Source organism: Cheilinus undulatus, linkage group 11 (assembly GCF_018320785.1).
Source record: "Cheilinus undulatus linkage group 11, ASM1832078v1, whole genome shotgun sequence".
In the NCBI taxonomy this organism is placed as follows: domain Eukaryota; kingdom Metazoa; phylum Chordata; class Actinopteri; order Labriformes; family Labridae; genus Cheilinus; species Cheilinus undulatus.
The window spans coordinates 45,780,021-45,803,772 of NC_054875.1; the positions used below are offsets into that span (position 1 = coordinate 45,780,021).

Sequence of the window (23,752 nt, forward strand, 5' to 3'; positions counted from 1 at the left end):
TTAACACTGGGCCAGAAGACCATTGGTGCCTTTCGTGGGGGGAACCTTAGAACCTGATGGGGACACCAGAGGTGAAGGAAGCTATCAGGCTGAAGAAAGAAGCCTTTCAGGCATGCATGTTGCACCCAGCCACCATGCTCATCCCTGCAGGTGGTGAGTCCGCAGGGTGGCGGCTCCATGTTTCTTCATCAGGTTGAACCAGACCAGGTGTCTTGGTCCCTAATTTGCCTGTGATGCAACCTGTTGATTTGTAAAAATCTCTGCCAAAATACTTACTCTGTTTGCTAGCTGAAATCACAGCTTTACTGTTGATCTTTGAGGTGTGGATTGGAACCAACCGCTATTTAAATTGTTTATGTTTCAGTATTTTTGGAGCTAATTATTACAGTGGCAGCTAGGGCTGGGCAATTGATCGCAAATTAGATTAAATTGCAATATGGCCTTCTGCAAGTTTAATAAATCTTTTTTTTTTTTTTGCTGCGGCAGAGATTTTATGCAAATCATGCAAACATTCAAGTGTCAATTTTTTTTATCATGATTTACAAAAAGGGAATGAGATCCTGCCCCAAGTGGAGGAGTTCAAGCATCTCTGGGTCTTGTTCACAAGTGAGGGAAGAATGGAGCGAGAGATTGACAGGCGGATCGGTGTGGCGTCGGCAGTGATGAGGTCTCTGCATCGGTCTGTCGTGGTGAAGAGAGAGCTGAGTCGAAAGGCATAGATCGACTTGATTTACCAGTCGATCTATGTTCCTGCCCTCACCTATAGTCATCAGCTGTGGGTTGTGACCGAAAGAACAAGATCACAGATACAGGCAGCTGAAATGAGTTTCCTCCGCAGGGTGTCTGGGCTCTTCCTTAGAGATAGGGTGAGAAGCTCGGTCATCCAGGAGAGACTCAGAGTAGAGCAGTTGCTCCTCCGCGTTGAGAGGAGCCAGATGAGGTGGCTCGGGCATCTGGTCCGGATGCCTCCTGGACGCCTCCCTGGTGAGGTGTTCTGGGCAAGTCCCACTGGGAGGAGGCCCCGGGATAGACCCAGGACACGCTGGAGAAGCTATGTCGCTTGGCTGGCCTGGGAACGCCTTGGGATCCCTCGGAAAGAGCTGGACGAAGTGGCCGGAGAGAGGGAAGTCTGGGCTTCCCTGCTTAGGTTGCTACCCCCGCGACCCGATCTCGGATAAGCGGAAGAAGATGGATGGATGGATGGATGGATGGATGGATGGATTTACAAAAATCCTCCCTGTTGTGTTTTATGTATGTTTTTCCTAATCAAAATGAATGGCATAAAATGATAATGCCCTTAAACAAAGCAAATTACATCAGATTTGCAATATGGGCAAAAACATTTAGCTCATTCTATCTAAAACTGATGAATCCTAGCGTTACCAGCTGCGATCAGCTGGTAGCCAGCCTCACCTCCTCCACCCCAGCCACCTCCTTTATAGCTTAAAGCTTGTTTCACCCCCATATTCAGAGCCATGCTTCTATGTATTAATTGCTTTGTAAATAATTTCATTGTTTTCAATACACATGTTCTTATTTATGGAATTTTTTATTGCTTGAATTTGTCGGGAAAAAAACATACGATTAACCGAAAAATAATCGCATATTAAATTGCAATCACAATATTTGGGAAAAAAAATTGCTTTAGATTTTTTTTTTTGCAAATTGTTCAGCCCTAGGAGCAGCAGCTAGAAAGCTAATATGCTTCTGTGATTTCATAATTAACAGCGTGTTAGTGCTTAAAGTAAATGTTTATGCCAGGTTAATCACATAAGTCAGGGGAGAGAGTACACAACAGATAAGCCAGCTTAGTTACATTCTCACTGCTGCACACCTGAAGCGTTGCACATTTTATGACCTGTTTCTTTTTTGTGATATGTCCTGATGTCTTTCTTTGTTTCTTGCAGCCTTAAAAGAAACATCACCATTAAACAACTTTGAGGAAAGTTTTTCTATGTAAACGAAAGAAACAGATCTGGTCATCAGTGCCAAGTACGCCTTATGTCTGATTGTTCTAACTGCCAAGAATCGCATTCCCACAAAGCCTGTGCTCTTTTGTAACATTTCAGATAACTCTCGGGACATTTCTATCAGTTTCTATCCAGATAAACATCCACGCTTAACAAACCTGCTCTGTCTAACAATTATTGCGAAAATACCCCACTTCTCAATAATGACCCCCTCATTTATTACATTTATCAGTTCTCATAAAGCTTCAAGCAAACAAAAGAAACTCCTGGTGTTTCTCCAACTCCCCCTCTGTCAGGGATTTCCCTTTTTCGAATTTACATTCTTTCACTTTCTCCTCCAGTTTGGCGTCCCTCCTCCTCCTCCTCCTCCTGTCTGGGATCATGCTGCCTCTCCTTCCTCTCATCATATGTCCGTACATGTTGCTGCATGTTCTCATTTACACAGAGAGGCTGCTGAGAACCTCCAGAATCTTGCAAATGTTTTCCTGTTGTTGAAGCGCAGGTGGAATAAGCAAACATGTAGATGTTGTTGTTGAGCAACTTAAGATGAATGTCAGGCAGTGATGGGAAAGAACTCCACTTTCAATACTTCACAAATTTAAGTCCCGACATGCTGACAGAGAGGTGTTAGAAGGAGAGGTGATGGGTCACAACAGTAAACATGCTTGTGTCCCATCTTTTTTGGAACATATTCCAGTTATGTTCAGATTGTGTGTTTAAGTCTAAAACATGTTGACCTGTTTGTGCTGTATTCCACTGAGAATAGGTTGAAAGGGATTTGGAAATCACTGGTGTCTGCCTTTATTCACGGTTTACATAATGTCCCAACTTTTTTGGAACAGTAAAAATAATCCACCCCAACCTTAATGATCTCCAGGATTTTAGTTTAGGTATATTATCTTATTTTATCTTTATTCAAAGTTGTTTTCTGCTTGCAATATTCATGGGAGTGGTTAAAAACTGAGAGAAGACGTGTGTCATTGTATACAAATATACAATATCACTTCATAAATGACTGTTTTCATGCATGTTTGTGTCCTGTAATAAAACAGATTTAAAGCTTATAAAATAGCCAAGGTCTTCCCTGAAAGAGACGCTGTCTGAATGGGCGCATATGTTGCTCTTAAACTTCTCTCTACTTTTCAGCATTGATAGTTCCTTTCCAGATGTCAGAGCTGCCCACGCCATAGGCACTAATGCAACCCCATACCATCAGAGATGCAGGCTTTAGGACTGAGTCAGAAGAATAAGCCCTCTCCTCTTTAGTCCACAGGACACGACATCTGTAGTTTCCTAAGGAAATATATTTTGATTCATGTGACCACAGAACAGTTTTCCATTTTGTCTCAGTCCATTTTAAATGAGCTTTGGTCCAGAGAAGACAGCTGTGTTTCTGGATCCTGTTCACATATGGCTTCTTCTTTGCATGATCCAGGTTTAACTGTCATTTGTGGATAGCATGGCCAACTGTGTTGACAGACGATGATTTCTGACGTGTTCCTGAGCCCATGCAGTGATTTCCAAAAGTAAGATAAGATAAGATAAGATAAGATAAGATAAGATAAGATAAGATAAGATAAGATAAGTTGTAGGAAGATTTGTCCTGGAGTCTGTCTCACAGATGCAAAATCAATAAATACATAAGTACAGATCATACAAAACCTATAACATTTAATCCTGTTAGAGCAGAAATTCCATCTAACAATTTTCCACATATATAAAAAAACAAAACAATACTGGCAGCTGTGACATACCGGCATATTGCATTTTCCATTTGCACATCTGACATTACCTGTTTATTTAGAAATTTAATGGACATGGGCACAAATGAATGTTTGTCTCTGTTCAGCCAGGTCTGAGGGACCCTAAATCTTCCTCCGCCCTCCTTGTGGATCTTATCATATACAGTTTTGTGTGCCTGCTTTAGGACAGACTGCTCATAGCGTTTGGAGAGATGGGTGCTTTTTTACATCTATGATTTTGATTGCAGGCTGCACGAGATGAGATTTCTCAGATTCTCTTAATCTGTTGATGATTTTATCGACTAAAGATGGTGGGATATTTAAAGTCTTTGCAATTGTAGGTTGAAGAACATTTTTCTGAAATTATCCATGATTTTTTGATTCAGTTTTTCACAGATTGGTGAACCTATGTTCATATTTTCTTCTAAGAGACTCTGCCTCTCAAAAATGTTCCAAAAAATGTCATGTTACTGACCACTTTCAGTTGTAGCACTTACTTTTCCAGCCTTCTGTTCCCCGCCCCTACTTTTTTAAGATGTGCTGCTGCCATCAAATTCAAAATGAGCAAATATTTTTCATGAAATGGTAAAATTTTTCTGTCAACATCTGATATATTTTTATATTCTATGGTGAATAAAATATGGGTTTATGAGATTTAACTATCATTGCATTCTGTTTATTATTTATATTTTACACAGATCCCCAACTTTTATGGAATTGAGGTTTAAGTAAAGATGATTAGGGCAGTAATGTTTTTTTTTTTTTTTAATTAGGATTTATTGTATGATTTGTCACTTTCAGTCAGTTAAGTTAAAGTCAAACTTTTTGATCTGCATTCAAAAGCAGGTCTGTCACCAAACAGGAAGTCAATTATCCTTAGTTTAAGATGGTAGAAAAGTGCAAAATTGTGGAATTTTAAAATGTAGTTTAAAAGGATGTGATTAATCTCAATTTACTACAGAAATTCTGAGATTAATTGTGAAAGTCCAGATCAAATTTCACTATAATAAAAGCTTCGTGTTTGTGTTTTTATGGTCCATACAGGAGCTCTGCATCTGTTTACCCTGTGGGGAATAACCTCGGCCTGTTCAAGGAAAGAGTCTGATCTGGAAAAGAAGCCAGCCTGACAAGTGTGGGTGTGTTTTATTGTTGGCCTTACAGAAGGAAGAGGAAGTTTATGGTGAACTAACTCAAATAGCTCCCAGCTGTCAAACGATACAGCTCTGTGCTCTTCATAGTGCCCCCGAGCTGAGAACACACAGGATGCACATTCCTACAACATGGGGATGTTCACTCAATCTATATGTGCTTAAAGGTGTTTCCATGTAAGCACGAACCCTGTCATGTTTTATTTCTGCACAGAGAAGGGTTAGGATTAGGCGACAGAAAAGCAGCAGCCCGAGGCCATCCTCAAGGCTCTGTTTGATAAACCTGGTGTATTTCTGTGTGTTCAGTCCAGGTGCAGAAACACAAAACCCAACATGGAAGAGAAAGGCAGTTTTCTGCGACCTTCATCAGAGGTCACCACTCCAAGGTCAAGGGATACATTTTTGCCCTGTGGTGAAAACAGAGCTATGCCTGGGCATGTTGTGGAGGATGAAGAAGGAGAGCTGAAGGTACTTACTGGTCAAAATCTGACCACTGCATCTTCAAAGCACATTTTTTGTCTTTTATTTAATGCACTTGCTGTAGACTCAAGGCTCAAGACCAAAGTTGGCTGTACCTTTACTATAAGACAGCCTACAACATGTAAGAGGAAACGGTGCTGCAAAACCAGCGTCATCTTTACAGTCAGATCAGATTAAATAGATACTTTATTGTTCCAGCTGTTCTACTTCTACAGAACAACATCACTTAGATAAAAGTAGGTAATGTAAAATAAGTGGCTGCCTAAATATTACCCCCTTTAAAGTGACTGACCTAATTCAACAGAGGTCCAGCCAACTGTTGCTAGTAGTCTCACCTGAGAGCAGTGAATGTGTCTAAAGTGATTGTAGTATAAAGACACCTGTGTCTGAAAGATCCAGTCACTCATTCCTGGCTACCATTACACCATGAAGACAAAGGAACACCTCAAGAAACTTGGAGAAACAGTTATTGGAAAGTACAAGTCAGGGGATGGATACTAAAACATTTCCAAGGCACTGCAAATCCCCAAAGTTCAGTTAAATCCATCAAGAAATGGAAGGACTATGGCACATGTGCAAATCTGCCTAGATCAGACCATCCTCACAACCTGAGTGAGCGTGCAAGAAGGAGACTAGAAAGAGGGGCCACCAAAACTCATATGACTACTCTGAATGAGTTTCAAGCTTCAGCAGATGAGATGGGAGAGTCTCTGCAGACATCAACTGTTGGCCGGGTTCTTCACCAGTCAAAGCTTTATGGGAGAGTGGCAAAGAGAAAGACACTGTTGAAGAAAACTCAGATTCAATTCTGGACTAGAGTTCACCTAAAGGCATGTGGGAGACTCCATGGTCAAGTGGAAGAAAAGTCTTTGGTGTGATGAGACCATCAGACAAGATGCCAAACACTGCACATCACCACATGCATCATCAAGCATGGTGGTGGCAGCATCACGCTGTGGGGATGCCTCTAGGCAGCTGGCCCTGGAATGCTTGTAAAGGTAGAGGGTAAGATTACTGCAGCAAACTAGGAAATCCTGGAGGACAATCTTATTCGGTCTGCAAGTGAAATATGGCTTGGCCTGATGAAACCAGAATGGTGTTTTTGGCTATCAAATGAGAAGGCCAAAAAGCGGACACTAAACACTGCACTGAGGTGAAAATGCAGCTAAAACAAATGTATTAAATCATGGCTGTAGGAGCAACAATACTGTTCCCACACATAAAACAAGTGTGTCATATCTGTTTATCTAAAGCAAGGGTTCTTGAAGTTTTGACAGCTGAGGGCTAATTTAGGATCCCAACGTTGGACTGAGGGCCGCCAAAGGAAAAAAATGGAAAAAAAAAACAGAGAAAACCCCCCATTTATAATCATTTTAATGACCAAGTTGCATCTCTACAGTTTACATTTCTTGGTCTGCGTCCAGTAATGTGCAATAAACATGTTTTAATCAATAAATGAGGCTAAACCTGGCAAACTTGAGAAAACCTTGAGAAACATTGTAATGCACACAAAATCCTTGGGGTTTTCTGCCCTCTATAGTCAAATTTGGGATATAACAGTACTGTGTGCAGTCTATTTCAGAATATATGTAAAAACTTATTTAGAACAAACAATCAGTCTCAGTGTGCCTTGCTTCCTGTCTAAACAATTGTGGGCCGCGAGAAATGTTTCTGCGGGCCACCATTGGCTCGCAACCCGCACTTTGAGAACCTATGATCTAAAGGAACTAACTTCAATACATCTCTTTGTTATTGGGTTTGTATTTTATCTGTCTTGGCTATTTTAACTTTGATGTATTTGCTAATATACTGTGTTTTTAGTTATCTGTTCTTTTCTCGTTTTCCTTTATTTCTAACTTTAAAAGCCTCCAGTGGACAGGTGTTGAAAATTAGCACTTTATAAACACTTACAGCAGTGCATGTGGAACTTTTACATGATCAAATGTCACAGCATTAGCGCTACATTGTGTTCATGTTAAATAAATTATTAAAAAATGAATAACAACCACAAACACTCATCCCCACTGTAAAGCATGCTGGTGGCAGCATCATGCTGCAGGGATGCTTCTCAGCAGCAAGTCCAGGAAGAGGAGTTTTTGTACTTGTTTTTTTGGTTAAAAAGTTAAATTGCATAGACCATTAATGAGTCACTGAATAAATTTCAGGGTGAAAAAAAAAAGGTGTTTAATACTTTTTATAGGCACTGCACATATGTGCAAAAGCAATGAGTAACACTTGAAGGACATCTGAATATCAACAGAAGAAGGCAGGACAACTTGAGCTGAAAAGCTGAACATTGTGGAATGGCAGAAACTATCATAAATAAATAAATAGCTGAGGTATAAAAGTACAGTGAGGAAACTGTGATAACTAAGGAAACAGAGACTAAGTAAATATGAATGAACTCGGGCACTGTGGAATAAATACAGTGAGAATGAGAAGAAATAGTGCAGGTGAAAGCAATGCTTGTGCAAAACTGAAGTTAGTCAAAGATGCATGGTGCTGTTGGCTATGATTGTTATTAATATGGGATTGCACAATATTAAAACTTGTGTTTATTATTGTTAGTGTTTCCTCCCTGTCCCCCAGCACTCCTCTCTAGTGCAATGTTGTAAAGCCTGATTGCTCTTGGGAGGAAGGATCGCCTCAGTCCGTCTGTAGAGCAGCTCAGTGGAAGCAGCCTGCCGCTGACCATCTCCTCTGGGTGGGTATAGCAGTGTGGCTGCTGTTGTCAGTTTTAGCCAGTAGTTTTTCCACCTCTCTGCCACTGCCATCAGAGTGCTGCTCCATGCAGGACTCTTTGTCAGCCTGTCCAGCCTCAGATTGTCCTTCCTTTTGGTGCTGCCTCCCCAGCACACCACAGCGTAGAACAGGACACTGGCTACCACAGATTGGTTAAACATCTGCAGACGTTAAAGGAAGCCAGCCTTAGCAGGAAGTAGATCCTGCTCTGCCCTCTCCTTTGCAGGTAGTCAGTGTTTACTACCTATATTTATAAATATATATTCATATTTTCAGCCAGTTTCAATCCCTCTTTTGGAGGATACAGCTGTTCAAATTCCCAGCTTGACATTATTCCCTTTAAGATTAAAGAGAGTACTGACCACTATCCCTGCTAGCATTCTTTACATTCTTAACTGTACTTTGACCTCTGGAATTTACCCCTCCAATCTGAAACATGCATCTGTACAACCTGTTCCATAACAGCCTAATCTTGAGTCATCTCGATTAATGTCCAATTTCCAACTTAACTTTACTATCTCAAGTTTTGTGGAAGTCATTGATTTTAAACTGATTGAGCAGATGACTGCAAATATGTGATAAATACTGTTTTAGGTCTATGCACACTGAAACTGCTCAAGTCCGAGCTGCTTACTGCCTGCAGCTGACAAAGGGTAAATTCAGTACTTCAGCACCCTGAGTCTTAGGTTGGGCTTAAAGGGTCTGCTCTAGTCCACCAAGACAACTAGGAATGTTCTGAAAGAGTTCCAAGCTTCAGCAGCTGAGATGGGAGAGACTCTGCAAATAACAACTGTTGGCCGGATTCTTCAACAGTCAAAGCTTCATGGGAGGGTGGCGAAGAGAAAGACACCATTGAAGAAAACAATTCCTGACGCCATCAGACAAGACTTGACACTGCACATTACCACAAACACACCATCCCCACAGTGAAGCATGATGGTGGCAGCATCATGCGTTGGAGATACTTCTTGGCAGCCAGTCCTGGAAGGCTTGTAAAGGTAGAGGATAAAATGAATGCAACAATATATAGGAAAATCCTGGAAGAAAATCTTATTCAAAAGAACTATGGCTTGGTGGAGGATTTCTTTTCCAGTAAGACAATGAGCCATGGCATACAGTGAAAGCTACACAGGAATGGTTTAAAGACAATAAGGTGAATGTGCTGGAAAATGGTGGGTTACCCCCTCCTGTAGGGAAGAGTGTCTTTGCTCCAAGTGAAGGAGATCAAGTATCTTGAGGTCTTGTTCATGGGTAGAAGGGAGATTGACAGGTGGACCAACTGCAGTATTGCAGATGTTGTACGACACTGCTGTGGTGAAGAGAGAGCTTTACCAGTCAATCTTCCTCCCAACCTTCACCTATGGTTGTGAATTTTGGGCAATGACCGAAAGAATAAGATCGCAGGTTCAAGCGATCGAAATGAGATGTCTCAAGAGGGTGTCTGGGCTCAGCCTTAGAGACAGGGTGAGGAGCTCAGACATCTGGAGGATCTCAAAGTAGAGCTGCTGCTCCTTGGCATCAAAAGGAGCCAGCTGAGGTGGTTGGGCATCTGATTAGGATGCCTCTGTAGCATTTACACCCCTAATATGCAAATGAGAAGTCTGGGGAGGTAAAGTACTAAAGGGTAAGTATAAGTGGGTAAGTTTACAGTTGATGGGCTAGAGTCAAATTATGGTTTCTAGGCTCACTCTAGGAGGCTGAGGACCAGCAGTTCATTATGAATCAGCAGTTCAATAGGAATCGGTGATTCAACATGTATCAGCAGTTCAATGTGTTGCAACTGAGTCTTCTGATATGCCCCTGAGGCCAGGGTGAATGCAGTGAATGTCTTTTAGTTAAAATCCAGGGAGGAGTGCAACAAGAGTTCAACAAATCCAGAGCAGTGAAATGAGAGCAGTGGGAGGCATTGGGCTATCTCCTACTGCACTGGTGGAGCTGATCAATTCAGGTTCTGGGTATTAACTTGACAACATCTGCTGCAGCCCTGTACGGAGCATCCCCCACGCCTGCCAACTGACCAAACCGCCATGATTAAAAAGTGTTAGTTCACGTGAATCACGTGCGTCACGTGACTAAGTTCACGTGAGAAGGCGCCAAATACAGCAAGACCTACTCGAGACCAGCTCAGCAGTTAGCTTATGAGTGAACTCTGCTTTTTGCAGGGCTTACACCTCCTTGTCGCCTCCATGTGGAGGTCTTCCGGGCACATCGACCCAGAAATTCTATATCTTATACGGCCTGGGAACGCCTCAGTATCCCCCAAGGAGGTTCTGGAAAATGTTGCTAGGGAGAGAGATGTCTGGGTTGACTTGCTTAGCCTGCTGCCACAGCTACCCTACCCAAGACAAGGGAAAATGGATGGATGTTCTGGAGAGTCCAAGTCAAAGCCCAGACCTCAATCCAAGAGAGAATTTGTGGTGGGACCTAAAAAGCGCTGTTCACACCTGGTACCTGTGCAACCTGACAGAGCTTGAGCAGTTTTGCAAAGAAGATTTAAATTGCAGAGTCCAGATGTTTGAGCCTGACTGAGACCTATCCACACAGACCGAGAGCTGTGATTGCAGCTAAAGCTGCCTTTGAAGGGCATGTATATTTACACATTCACTTATTTTACATTACATATTTTATTTAATTGACATTACTTTAAATCAGTTTTAATCAACTTTAATCCACGAGTTGGAGGTTTTTTCTGTCTGCCTGGATGTTTTTTTCTTCTTAGCTGTGAATCAGACAAACGGGACTCTTATCTGTAAAAGCATCATAAACAAATTCTGGAGCAGGTTCACTGGAAGTGTGTGAGGAGAGGAGGGAAAGTACAACAGTAGGGTTCAGATTACACTCTAACTGGTCAGATTCTCATCGCAGTATTAAGACAAATCTGAACAACAAGATTATTTTATTCTTTTTTACTATTTTAATATTACAATGAGGTATTCTTGTTTCATGTTTTGCCTTTTACTCTGTGAAGAGCTTTAGTTGACCATGGTTGTTTTAGACATGCTGTATAAATAAAGTTGAATTGAACTGAATTATATAAATTATGATAACAGTGAGAAGCGAGAACGAGCTACTACTAACTGATATTTAATTTTGTATGAATCCTTTTCTACATTAAAGATTAGTGTAAAAGCATCCACATCTGAGGTAGAATGATGCACCTGATTTAGAGCGCCCTCTGCTGTGAATCTAAGGGAACTACATCTACATACTCTAACAGGAAGGAAACAGCCTGTGTGTATTGTATATATGTGCTGTTGTTGATAAGTGCAGCCTTTTGTGGACCAGTACAGTTCCTCCTCATGTGTGTTAACAAAGAAGGTGGCTTCTCTTTGCCTGTAATTAATGTCTTCCTGCCTACAAGAACTTTTTGTCTGAATGTAATGAGAGCCAAAGAAACAGACACACTTCTAGCGAGGTTGTTATCTGAGGAGGACATACTTCATGCCTACAGAGAGGGGCGTCAGCATAAATATACAGGAAAAGTTGGGTAAAAAAAAGTGAGTCGAACAGTTTTCTGTCTCTACAAGAAAAGTACATGTGTGCAATAGAAGCATGTTTAAAAAGTACATTTTAGTAAAGATTGCATAATTCAGGCAGACTGAATGCCACTCACATTTATGTAGTTTTTGGGCAAAAACAAAAATAAATGTATGAAAACATGTGGCTTTGTGTAGTTTTTGGATGCACAATACTTCAGTTTGTTGTAGTCCAATTGGTTGGTTGAACATTTCTGCTGATACAACCGATATATAAGCAAAACTAATCTGCCTTTATCAGCTGCAGATATTATCCATACAAACAAATGTGTGTTAATACCACAAGAGCAAATCAACACTCCCTCAACAACAATTTATTTTGATCCATTTTAAATTTTTACAGGACTCCCACAGATCCTTGAAAAGTCTTCAAAAGAAGTAAATCAGACTTCTGAAATTTAAGGCCATGAAACGTCTTGTTTTTAACAGAAAGAGCTCTTAAATTTTAGAGGGTGCTTTGACTTAGATATCTCTTCAAAAAAATCTTATTCTGGCTAAATTTATTAGATTTTTATCTTCTTATTTTAGGTTGTTTAGAATCAGCTGATCCTGTTAAATCATGTTACTATAAATATTGCTATACAGTACATGGATTAAATAGGGATATCCAGTGTGCCAAAAATGATCCAATTTGGACATTTATGACCCAAAAATGCCTTTTTCACATACTGTTTGACGTTTCATAAACAGTGTATTTTAGGACCAGGACTAGTGTACAGAAAACTTTCACATGCTTTTAATTTTGCTGTAACATTGGGCGTTGATTTTTCCTGGTTAAGTTCTTCAGAAGGTCTTCAAAAGTCTTAAATTTGATTTTTCAAGGTGTGTAGGAACCCTCTTTTTATTACTTGTTTTCAGGGGTGGAGGTCATTCTGAAATCAGTACTTTCACTTGTGATCAGATACATTTTAACCAGAGTAACTGTGCTTTTTCTTGAGTGCAATTCTCTTGTACTTTTTCCACTTCTGTTGACTTCACAGTGGGACATAAAGAGAAGATGACTCCACATCACATCTTAAAACAGCAAAACCTGGAGTGCTGATCTCAGCGTGAACGTAGAGTTGATTTTAAAGTCTGAGTGAAAGTGTCTTCAGTGTTGGAGTTATAGTTAGTTGTGTTTGGATGTTACCTGTTGTCAGTGGGTTCTTTAGGATTGTTGTTTTTGATGTGAGATACATTTGCACTATGAGTGAAGTTATCCAGTGAGTTACCACTCCTGCCTGTGATTTTAGGTGATCCTGAAGGATGCATAGTGCATATTCTTCATCAGTATGCATTGCCTTGTTAGGAGGTTGACTTTCTGATCTGTTGTTGCCAGAGTAGTCCCACCTTGCCACAGATTTTCAAGAATGTCTGCAGCTCTGTTACACTGTAAAACATTCACCACTATCAAAAATGCAGTTTGACTACATGTATTGTGGACCAACATAGATGTTTGGACGTGTGCCGGATGTGGCGCTGATGGGTTTTGTGCTTTAAAGTGTTAAATTAACTCTTCTTAATCTGAAACAGCCATTGTTGCTACGTATTTTACTTCTCTATAGAGGTGTGACTTTACCTGCATTGATGTTGTGAGGAAACTCACCTCAGGGCACCATCAGGTGGGAAGGAGGATGGACACAACCCTAGTCTGGCTCTGGATATCCTTGCCTTTTAACCTGGGACATGGGAAAATTATCTGTTGTAAAGATAAAAAAGTGCACACCTTTGGGGGGTTTGTGCCAGGTAAGCCCATCCTAGGTCTCTGTAGCAAAGGCTGTCATGAGTCCTTGGTCACCAGGAGAGAAAATGCCCAGACAAAAGAGAGGCTGTGAAGCCTGGCTGCAGAGTGACTCTGTCTGACTTTACACCCCAACCCCCCTCCATCCCCATGTCATAGCATGTTGGGCACTGCTGTGAACCTTTAGCACCTGACACTTATGCACAGGACTGTATGCACAGGACTGTATGTTTACAATATCAAGTTTTGTAAAAGTCCAGTTTTAGTTGGACTCATACAATGATTTCACTTTTTCTACCTGCATGTAAGCAGAGGCTACTGGCTGTGATATTTTTGCTCAGAGCCTCTACAAAATAGATAACAAATTGTCCAGGAGAGAAGGAATCTTAATAGATTTTTCCTGTTATGACCATTGTGTTGAAAAACTCTGAGCTTTCCTAACCCCATCCCCCACACACACACACACCCTGACACTCAGCAGCTCATAATTTCACCCCCTCAGAGGTACCTATCTAACCCCCCCTCCCTATTTTGTTGCTGGGCTCCTGTTACTTAGCTACCAGTTGCCACGGTTGCCTGGCCTGATGGGGTAACCTTGGCAACCATACCCATCCCATTGTGTGGCGTTTCAGCCACAGTGGGCCTGTCCTACAGATACACACACACACTGAGGGATAATGTTTTCCTGTGGCGGCCCCTCCTCCTGCTGTATGTGTATGTGTGCGATTCCTTAATACCTTATTAATAATCAAACCAGGCTCTGACCTACAGAGATGTTCAGGGATTAAAATGTGTGAATTTCATCTGTTACTCCTCCATGTGTTTGATTCCTCTGCCCTCTACTGCTGATGGATGAGAGGACAGTATGAAAACTGGCCTCATGTGATTGTACATAAGTAACAATGCTTTAATGCACATTTCAGTAGACTTTGGGTTAGGGTTAGCAAATCCTATTTCACTGTTTGGCAGTCAGATGAGTGAGTCTGGTTTTTGCGGATGCCAGGAGAATGTTACCTGGCTAACTGCATCATGCCAACTGTGAAGTGACAACATGGGGCAGGAGGGATAATGGTAAAGGGCTGTTTTTCAGGGTTTGAGCTGGACCCCTTATCCCCAGTGAAGGTAAATCTTAATGCTTCAGCATACCAAGATATTCTGGACAATGCTATGCCAACAACTTTGTGGCAACAGTTTGTGGGAGGCCCTTCTCTAGTCCAACATGACTGTGTCCCAGTGCACAAAGAAGGACTATAGAGACATGATTGATGGGTTCGGTATGGAAGAACTTGATTGGCCGAAACAGAGCCCTGACCTCATAAATGCTCTACAGCACTGGTCATCAACTGGAGGCCCGGGGGCCGCATCAGCCCCCTCACAGCTTCCCATCCGGCCCCCAGTAGCTTGATTAAATTCAGATGAAATATTGCAGTATTTACGAAATCTTTTCTTTCTTTACTTCTATGATACCTACAGATATTTAAGAAACTCCAAAAATAAGACTGAAACTTTTTGTAAAGATTGGCTTAATGTTTGATCAGTTTTACAAAAATCCAACCATTATAAACCATGATTAGCAAATAAGATGCAGGACAAACTTGGTCATAAGTCCATTCTTGATTAAAGCAGCAGATTTCTGCATACATTTTACAAATTGGGGGTGTTGAGTTTTTTTGTTTTTCTTTTCACACTGCCTGAGAATTAAAACAAATTATCTTTTTCCTTTGTGTGTTTTTCACCAATGACGAAGCAGCAAATTCACGTCAAACTACATGGCAGCCCCAGAAAAGTGTGGCTCAAATATCTCAAACACCCCCTTGTGGCTTGCTGCAGTATAAGGATCTAACTGTGTGAGTAGGGCAGTGATCATCAACTGGAGGCCCAGGGGTGACATCAGGCCCCCCAAAGCTTCCTGACCGGCCCCCAAAAGATCATTAAATTTAGAAAAGGAGGAAAAGAAGACTTTAAAAGTATTCAGTTGTTAAATCCGTCCCACAAACAATTCACAATGAAATAGTTTTAGAATGACAAACCATTTGATCTGTTTTACAGGAATTTACTGTCAAAATTAGCCAATATTAAAAAATGGCTAAGGTTGGCAGAAGTGCTGCAAAAATTGGCAGAAAAGTTGTGAAAGGGGGTTAGAATGTGTCAAAAATTGTAGAAGAGGAAAAAGGGGCAAAATTAATCCAAAAATTGGTTACAAATGACAAAAAATAGTGCAAGCAAGTAAAGAAAGGGGGTTAAAAAGTGGCAAAAATTGATGATTGAGTGGCTCAAAGGGGATAAAACATGCAGGAAAAGTGGTTTAAAGGGGGCTAAAATATTTCAAAAATTGGGTTAAAGAGGCAAAAAGGGGCAAAAGGTATTAACAATGGGTTAGAAGTGAGAAAAATGGTTTTAAAGTTGCAAAAATTGGGAAAAAATGTCATGAAAAGGGGTTAAAGAGTGGCAAAAATAGAAGAAAAGTGGCAAAAATAGATAAAAGAGTGGCGCAAAGGGGATAAAACATGCAGAAAAAGTGGTTCAAAAGGGGTTAAAATCTTGCAAAAATTGGGTTAAAGAGAGAAAAAGTATCAAAAAGGGGTTAGAAGTGTCAAAAATGGGTTAATATTGGTGCTAAATGACAATTAGGGAGGGCCCATTCTCTTGGATTTTCAGGGGTCCGGACAATCCTGTTGTCAGGCCTTTCTTTTTGTGGCCTGCTGCATTATAGATAACAGGGATAGATCTCACTGGTAATGACTAAAAATGTCCTATAGTTTAAAAGAAAATACAAATACTACTACAATGAAATTTCAGTCAGACCAAAATATTTATTTAATGTTTGTGTATTTGAAAGTTTGGCCCTCAGAGTTTCTGTTGAGACTAAATCTGGCCCTTGTGCAAATGTACTTGAGGACCCCTGGAACAGGGACTGAGTTCACTGCTAAAGGCTGGAAATAAGCTACATTTCAAAGAAAATACAATTATTTAGACAGAAATGTTTCTTTTATTTACTTTATTCGGCACGCCGGCCCTCAGTGTGCATAAACATTAGTTGGCCCTTGTAAAAACATGTAGTTGATGACCCCTGCTCTACAGAATGACTGGGCACAAAAAGTCTCCAAAATCTTGCGGAAAGCCTTCAAAGAAGAGTGGAGGCTGTTAAAGCTGCAGAAGGGGGACAACTCCATATTAAAGAACATGTATTTAAATATCACTGCAGTCCTGATGCTGAAACGGTAAGGTGATCAAATACTTTTGTCCATATAGTTTAGGTTTGGATGGCTTTTTTTTCCTATATGAATGGAATGATCATTTTAAAACTACAGCTTGTATTTACTCAGGGCATCTTTGTCTAATATTAAGATTAGTTTGATGATCTGGTACATCTAAGTGTGACAGTTATTCTCTACTGTAGCAGAGTGAATGTGCTCTATTTAGGGACTAACAGTTGATGTCTGTGTGCAGCTGTAAAGAGCAGCAGATCTCTACATCATTGCTGTCATCCACCTTTATATAGACACATCACTTTCATTGCAGCATTAATCTAACCAATAACTATGGTTTTTATTTATAACAGAACTCATTCTATTTTTTTTCTAATAACAGGTAAAATGTGCCTTTTAATATGAATTAAATGTGTTCACAGCTTGGTATCACCCCCAGGAATAAGTATCAGTGGAAATTTTCACATCTACTGCTTCAATAAACTGCAGATACAAATACCATGCTGATAATATCATGCATCTTTTGTCAGTTTTTCCTACAAATTCAGCATCAGAGAATGAACATTTCTTTCTTTTGTATGTAATCATTTGTTATTACTCTCCTGCCTGCAGGAACCAATCACAGGAGGATTAAAAAGTGATGCCTATAAAGATAAATCAATATTCATCTAAGCAACTCTTAAACTGAGAGGGCTTTGGATCACTGAAACAGTCTCATCAATCATAGAAAGCTCAACAGGTTTTCTGTTTTAATAACCCTTTGTCCACCAGAGGGTGCTGTTGATTAATAACAAAGATTCAAATGTAGCAGTAGAATGCTGGAACAAAGACTTTCTGAAAACTAACTGACAAACAAGAGGAGGAAAAAAATCAAATATGATAGACAGAAATCAGGAGTTGTGTTGCCATGGAAAGCCAAAAAATTATGTTAAAATATAAAAATCCTTTTTTTTTTAGTTTTCAGCAGAAAAGTTGTGATTAGGATGAAGCTTCAAACATTTTTATTTGTGAATAAAGTCTATTGAATGGATGATATCTCTACAGATAAATCATTATTAGATAACAAGTGACAACAGTAACAATTTCAGCTAGTACACCTAGTAGTTTCTAATATTCCAAATCAAATTCAAGTGATTCAATTGCGAAGGTAGGATTTTGCCTGCATGTAAATATTCCAATCAGCAGAGACTCAGTGTGAGTTCAGTATCATTACAATAAAAATTCAACTCATACTGGCCCCAAAGTCCGCTGTCCCGGTGGGAAAATGCCCTGTGTGCCAGATTGCCAGTCAGGCCCTGGTTTTGACTCGTAGGAGACAGTTCTGTTTGAATTCTTCTTTGCATGATACAGCTTTAAAGGGGACATATTTTACCCTTTTAAGACAAGTTTATATTTGTCTCAGAGGTCCCCAAAACATGCCTGTGAAGTTTTTGCTGAAAAAACACTCCAGTATAGCATTTTTGCTTGTCTAAAAGTTCCTCTATTTCAGCCCTTCTCAGAACGAGCTGTTTCTGTGGCTTTGAATGTTACTGAGCTGTCTGACATGCTTTTATCCAAATTGAAGGATCTACCTGGGATCAAACCACCAATCTTCCAGACCAAAGTCAGCAGGGCAACCCACTGAGCTATCCAGCATCTCAGCTGGCTGCTGAAAGGAAGATCAGGAGAGGTGGGATGAAGCGGGGAGGGCCAACTGAACCTGCTTACTCCCCACATGAGGTCATGAGGGGAAAATCTGAGAATGTCTTGTTTCAGCACACTTTTTCTGAAAGGTGGAGAAAGAGAGGGGAGAGAGAATGGATTTTTTCTGCTATTTGAGGGAATTGTGGACAGGCCAGGGACACATATTTTTGCTATAATAATATGTCCCCTTTAACTTGCATTTGTGAATGGCACAACCAACTGCTGACAGATATGTAGTTGAAGTTCTATTGTGAATAAAATGTGGGTTTATGAGAGTTGAAATCTACAGTTTACACAGTGCCCAAACATTTTTGGAATTTGGGGTTGTAATTGTTTTTATTAAAGTTAACAATCAACAACAAACAAAAACAGGACAGTACTGAGTGGATTCCTTTCTAACAGCACAGCCCACCGTATGCATATAAAATCTGTCTTATTTGTGTTTTTGTGCTTTCTGTTTGTGCTGACAGCAGGCGGGGAATCGTTGCAGGTCACGCTTCAGCAGCGGGCCGCATTCATGAACGCTACACAGCCTCCATAGAGTGAATAAACATGCTTTACATACTGCAACTTATTAATGTGTGTGTGGGAGGGTGTGTGCCGGAGGATTTGTGTGTCTTAGTGACGGTATTTTTGAAGAAGTTTGTGCATTCAAACATGACAGACTGGCAGCACAATCAGGTACAGCTGTTAAAAACCTGATCCAGCAGGCGGTGCAGGGGTTAAATGTGTCTATGTCTGTATTTGGTGTTATGCCTGTGCATGTGGCTGAATTTGAGTGATTGTATGTTGACAGCGGGGGGGGGGCACACTTAAACAGCAGGCTGCATTTGTGGACACAGAGTAGTCTCCACAGGATGAATAAACATGCTTTACATATGTATATAGCGGCTCATTACTGCCTGGCCGTGAGTGTGTTTAGAGTGTGTGGAGCTGACAAAGAGCCATTAATGCATGCTGAATGTGTGTGTGTATGCTGGTGGAGCTTTCATATCATTAGCTCAGGAGAAATGTAAAAACTGTTTGTTTTGCAGCCCAGCAGAAATCATGTTGTGCATATGGAGCAATGGTCATTATAACTACAGTGGAAGCAGCTACATGTAGTCAATGCAGCAGAGCTACAAACAGTTAAATAAACAACCCCGTTCATCTGAATGCCTCTGGAAGGGAGCAATCTTCAGATTTGCTCTCCTGCAGCATGCTTTTGCTCTTTTGGGAATTCAACCAGTGACTTTATGTTGCAAGCCCAATTCCAAAATAGTTTGGATGCTGTGTAAAATGTAATAAAAAAATGCGAAGCAATAATCTGCAAATCTCATAAACCCATATTTTATTTACAATGGAACATAAACAATATAACAAATGATAAAAATGAGACATTTTACCATTTCATGAGAAATAATACCTAATTTTCCAATATGATGGCAGCAACACATCTCAAAAAAGTAGGGACGTGGCAACAAAAGGCTGGAAAAGTAAATGGTGCTCATGCAAAACAGCTGTGGGAGCATTTTGCAACTGCTAAGTCAATTGACAACAGGTCAGTCACATGACTGAGTGTAACAGAAGCATTTTATAATGGCCAGGTAAAGATGACCAGAGGTTGGAAAAATCTGAAATATATTACTTAACATGAAATAGTGAAGACTTTGAATATCCTACCATGTACAGACCATAATATCATAGAAAGATTCAGAGAATCTGGAGGAATCTCTGTGATCTAGGGACAAGCCTGAAGGTCAATAATGGATGCTTGAGATCTTGGGGCTCCAAGAGGCCACTGCATTAAAAACAGGCATCATTCTGTACTTCAAATCATTGCATGGGCTCAGCAACACTTTCAAAAATCTGGCTGCGCCATCGCTTAATGCAAGTTAAAGCTGGATCATGCATAGAAGAAGTCATATGTAAACATGATCCAGAAACACAGCCGTCTTCTTTGGGCAAAGCTCATTTAAAATGGACTGAGGCAAAATGGAAAACTGTTCTGTGGTCAGATGAGTCAGAATTTGACATTTTTGACCATTGTTCCATAAGTTGGGGCCTGCAACTGAGAAGGACTCCTCTGAGTTTTCTCAGAGTCTGAGGGATGACCAGGAGAGACTGGTCAGAGGAACGGAGTGAACGTGTTGGGGCGCAGGGGGTTAAAAAGTCAGATAAATAGGAAGGAGCTGAGCCATGGAGTGATTTAAAAACAAGCAATAAAATTTTTAAATGGATTCTAATATGGACAGGGAGCCAGTGGAGGGAAGAGATGTGTTTGTGTTTTTTAGTACCTGTTAAAAACCTGGCAGCAGCGTTCTGGACATACTCTAGACGTTTTAAAAGGGATTGGCTGACTCCTAAGTACAGTGAGTTGCAGTAATCTAATCTAGATGAAATAAAAGCGTGAATCAATTTCTCAGTGTCATTAAAACTTAAAAACGGTTTTACTTTGGCCAGGGTTCTTAATTGAAAGAAACAGCCTCTCACTACCGAGTTTATAAAGCCTGCATCTCCAATGATATGGGGTTGCATTAGTGCCTGTGGCGTGGGCAGCTCTAACATCTGGAAAGGAACTATCAATGCTGGAAAGTAGAGAGAGGTTTTAGAACAACATATGCTCCCATCCAGACAACATCACTTTCAGGGAAGGCCTTGACTATTTCACATACCACATCCATCACAACAGCATGGCTTCACGAGAGAAAAGTCCGGGTCCTGAACTGGCCTGCCTGCAGTCCAGACCTTTCACCAACAGAAACATTTGGGGCATCAGAAAAGGACGACCTAGGACAAGAACGGGACAACATTCCTCTTCTGAAACTCCAGCAATCTTCCTAACTTCCCAGACGTTTACAGACTGTTGTTGAAAGAAGAGGATATTTATAGTTTTATGGTGAGAATTGTCGAAGAAAATAATTAACTTTTACATTACCTGTTCAGGCAAAGCAAGGCAAGTCTGGTATCTATGCAGCACATTTCAGCAACAATGTGATTCAAAGTTCTTCACACAAAACAGCCTACTGATTAAAAAACCCTCAGAAACAATAGTTGTATGCTTCCAGGGATTGAATGAGCATCTTTCAGACATTTAAGTGTTCATAAATCTTTCGTAAATTTTGTGTTTTTCCAGGTTTATTGGAAACTCAGGTCTGCCATTTCACCAGTGTGTTTGGTGAATGATTCTATGACCTCCTCCAGAGGAATAAAACATCATCTCTGCGGGAAATCTGACCTGAAGGTCACAGTGTTTATGCTTTTTTAAACAGTTTAAAGTAGAAATTATGATTTAATCTGTTAATATTAAATGGTAATTGTCTTCAAATATCAACCCTTTTCACCATGACTTTTCTAGTTCAGCGGTCGAGCACTCATGCATTGAAGAATTAACATCACCTCATCATCTGCCTGTGTATTGGAGTGTGTCACGTTAATTAATTTGCATTAATCTCTTTTACATTTAGTGTCTCATATATTACCACACAGTGTGACCCTCTGATCCTCCACACGACTCCCTTTCATCAGACCAGCATCAGTTAACCCTCACAGAGTCAGACGTACAAATGGATCACAATAGAGTCTTTTCATCGCCATAAAAAGAAAAAAAGGCAGCTCAGCCGCTCTTTACCTGTGGCAGCACACATAAAAACCCAGTGATGTTAAAAATCCTGAAAATTAAAAGCAATGGGTCAACAATTTCTAAAAGGAAAAGTAGCAAAGTTATGTAAGATAAATGTTACAACACATCACATCAAAAACAGCACATCAATTTTACTTGATTCATTTTCTCTCACTATGCAGAGACCACATTTTACTGTACAAGCCCCTAAGGTATCATCCAGATCTACTCTGTACTTTGAGTAAACTTTGAACTTTTACTTGAGTCGATTTCTAGATTTATATCATATGGATACACTATTCAGACACGTGAACATTACAGCAACAGAGACTGTGATGCCTTATTCAAATCCACGTACTTTAAAATGGAACTGGCCCCCCTTCTGTAGCTGTAACAGCCTTCTCTCTTCTTGAAAGGCTTTCCACAAGATTTTGGGGTGTTTCTGTGGGAATCTGTGCCCATAGAGGATTTATGAGGTCAGGCACTGATGTTGGACCAGAGACCTGGCTCACAATCTCTGCTCCAGTTCAACCCAAAGGTGCTTGATGGGGTTGAAGTCAGGGCTTTGTGTGGGCCTGTCAGGTTCTTTCACATCGATCTCATCATTGTTATTCACTCTATAGTGCACTCATTCTATCCCACAATGCACTGTAAAAAGTAATGAACAACTGATGGTCACTAACCCAGCAATATTTACCATCATGCATCACGGTTGCTGCTCTCAAACATAATGGATGGTTCCATTATGGTTCATCCAATCACCCTCTGAGTTTTTTTTCAAAGGCTCTGCCCTTTCCCAAACGCTGTTCATCAAAGGTTTGCCAGATCTGGCGTGCCAGGTTAACCATAATCTATATGCAAAAAAAAAAAAAAACGTGCTATACACACAACAATATATACTATTTTGCCACTTAAGTCACGAAACCTTTTATAACTATTAGTATTTTTATGTTTTGAGAAAACGTTTAGTATCTGTTTTCAGCGAAATTTTACCATCAATTTTCATCCTTAGCCGTTGTCATGGAAATCAACGAGCCATTGTTACTAAATGTTTGAATTGCAAGATGACAATGATGGAGTCGTGTCCAAAATCATTTCTGTATTTTGCAGGTGAGTCCACATATGCTGCTATTTAGTAGATAGGGAGTAGGCAGAAGCATAGCCCCACCCCAAATGGCTAGCCAAGCAACAAATATTGCATCATTTAAAAAAAAAATCTATGAATTTTCATGTATTTTTGAAGCATAATTTCCCCATTTATGAGCAATATTTTTTACTATGGTTAAAATGAATTTACTTGCATTATTTTACAGTGCTGGACTAAACCACTTAGACATTTGTAAGGGAGGAGCAGAGCCTCTCCCCAGTATTTATTTAACTCCATTTGATACAAATTTCAGTCTGCAGACTGATTCAATTTGTCGCTTTTGATTCAATATTGACACTAATTACTAAGAAACTATAGATAAAAACACACTTTTCATTACAGGCTCCTCAAGGGCCCCTCCCTAATGTGGGCCCGGGTAATCAGTACCCTTTTCCCCCCTGTGCTACACCCCTGGGAGTAGGGAATGAGTATGTGGTTTTGGACACTGACTTAAGTATTCAGACCCTTTGTAAAAGCACTGTAAATGTAGCTCAGGCTTCCCCCATTTCTCTGGATCGTCACTGAGATGTTTCTACACCTTGACTGGAGTCCACCTGTGCTAGATTAAATTGGTTGGACATGATTTGGAAAGAGAGATGGATACCCCCGTTTCCTTGTTTTTCACTGGCGAATCCATCTTGCAAAGCTCCCATCTGAACTGTTTGGGCCTGGTTAGAAAGTGACAGGACCAATCAGCGATGAGGAGCAGTACTTTCAGGCGCAGCAGAGTCGTGACGTTAACAAGCAGCAGCAAGAGCTGGTGCAGTTATAGAG

At 40.5% G+C, this 23,752-nt stretch overlaps 1 protein-coding gene across 1 annotated transcript in view; it reads right to left on the minus strand.

Moving 5' to 3' along the window:
- Positions 1 to 23,752, minus strand: part of LOC121517796 (tubulin alpha chain-like) — a 1,079,624-nt gene that overhangs the window by 385,318 nt on the left and 670,554 nt on the right. The gene's annotated exons all lie outside the window — the stretch shown is intronic.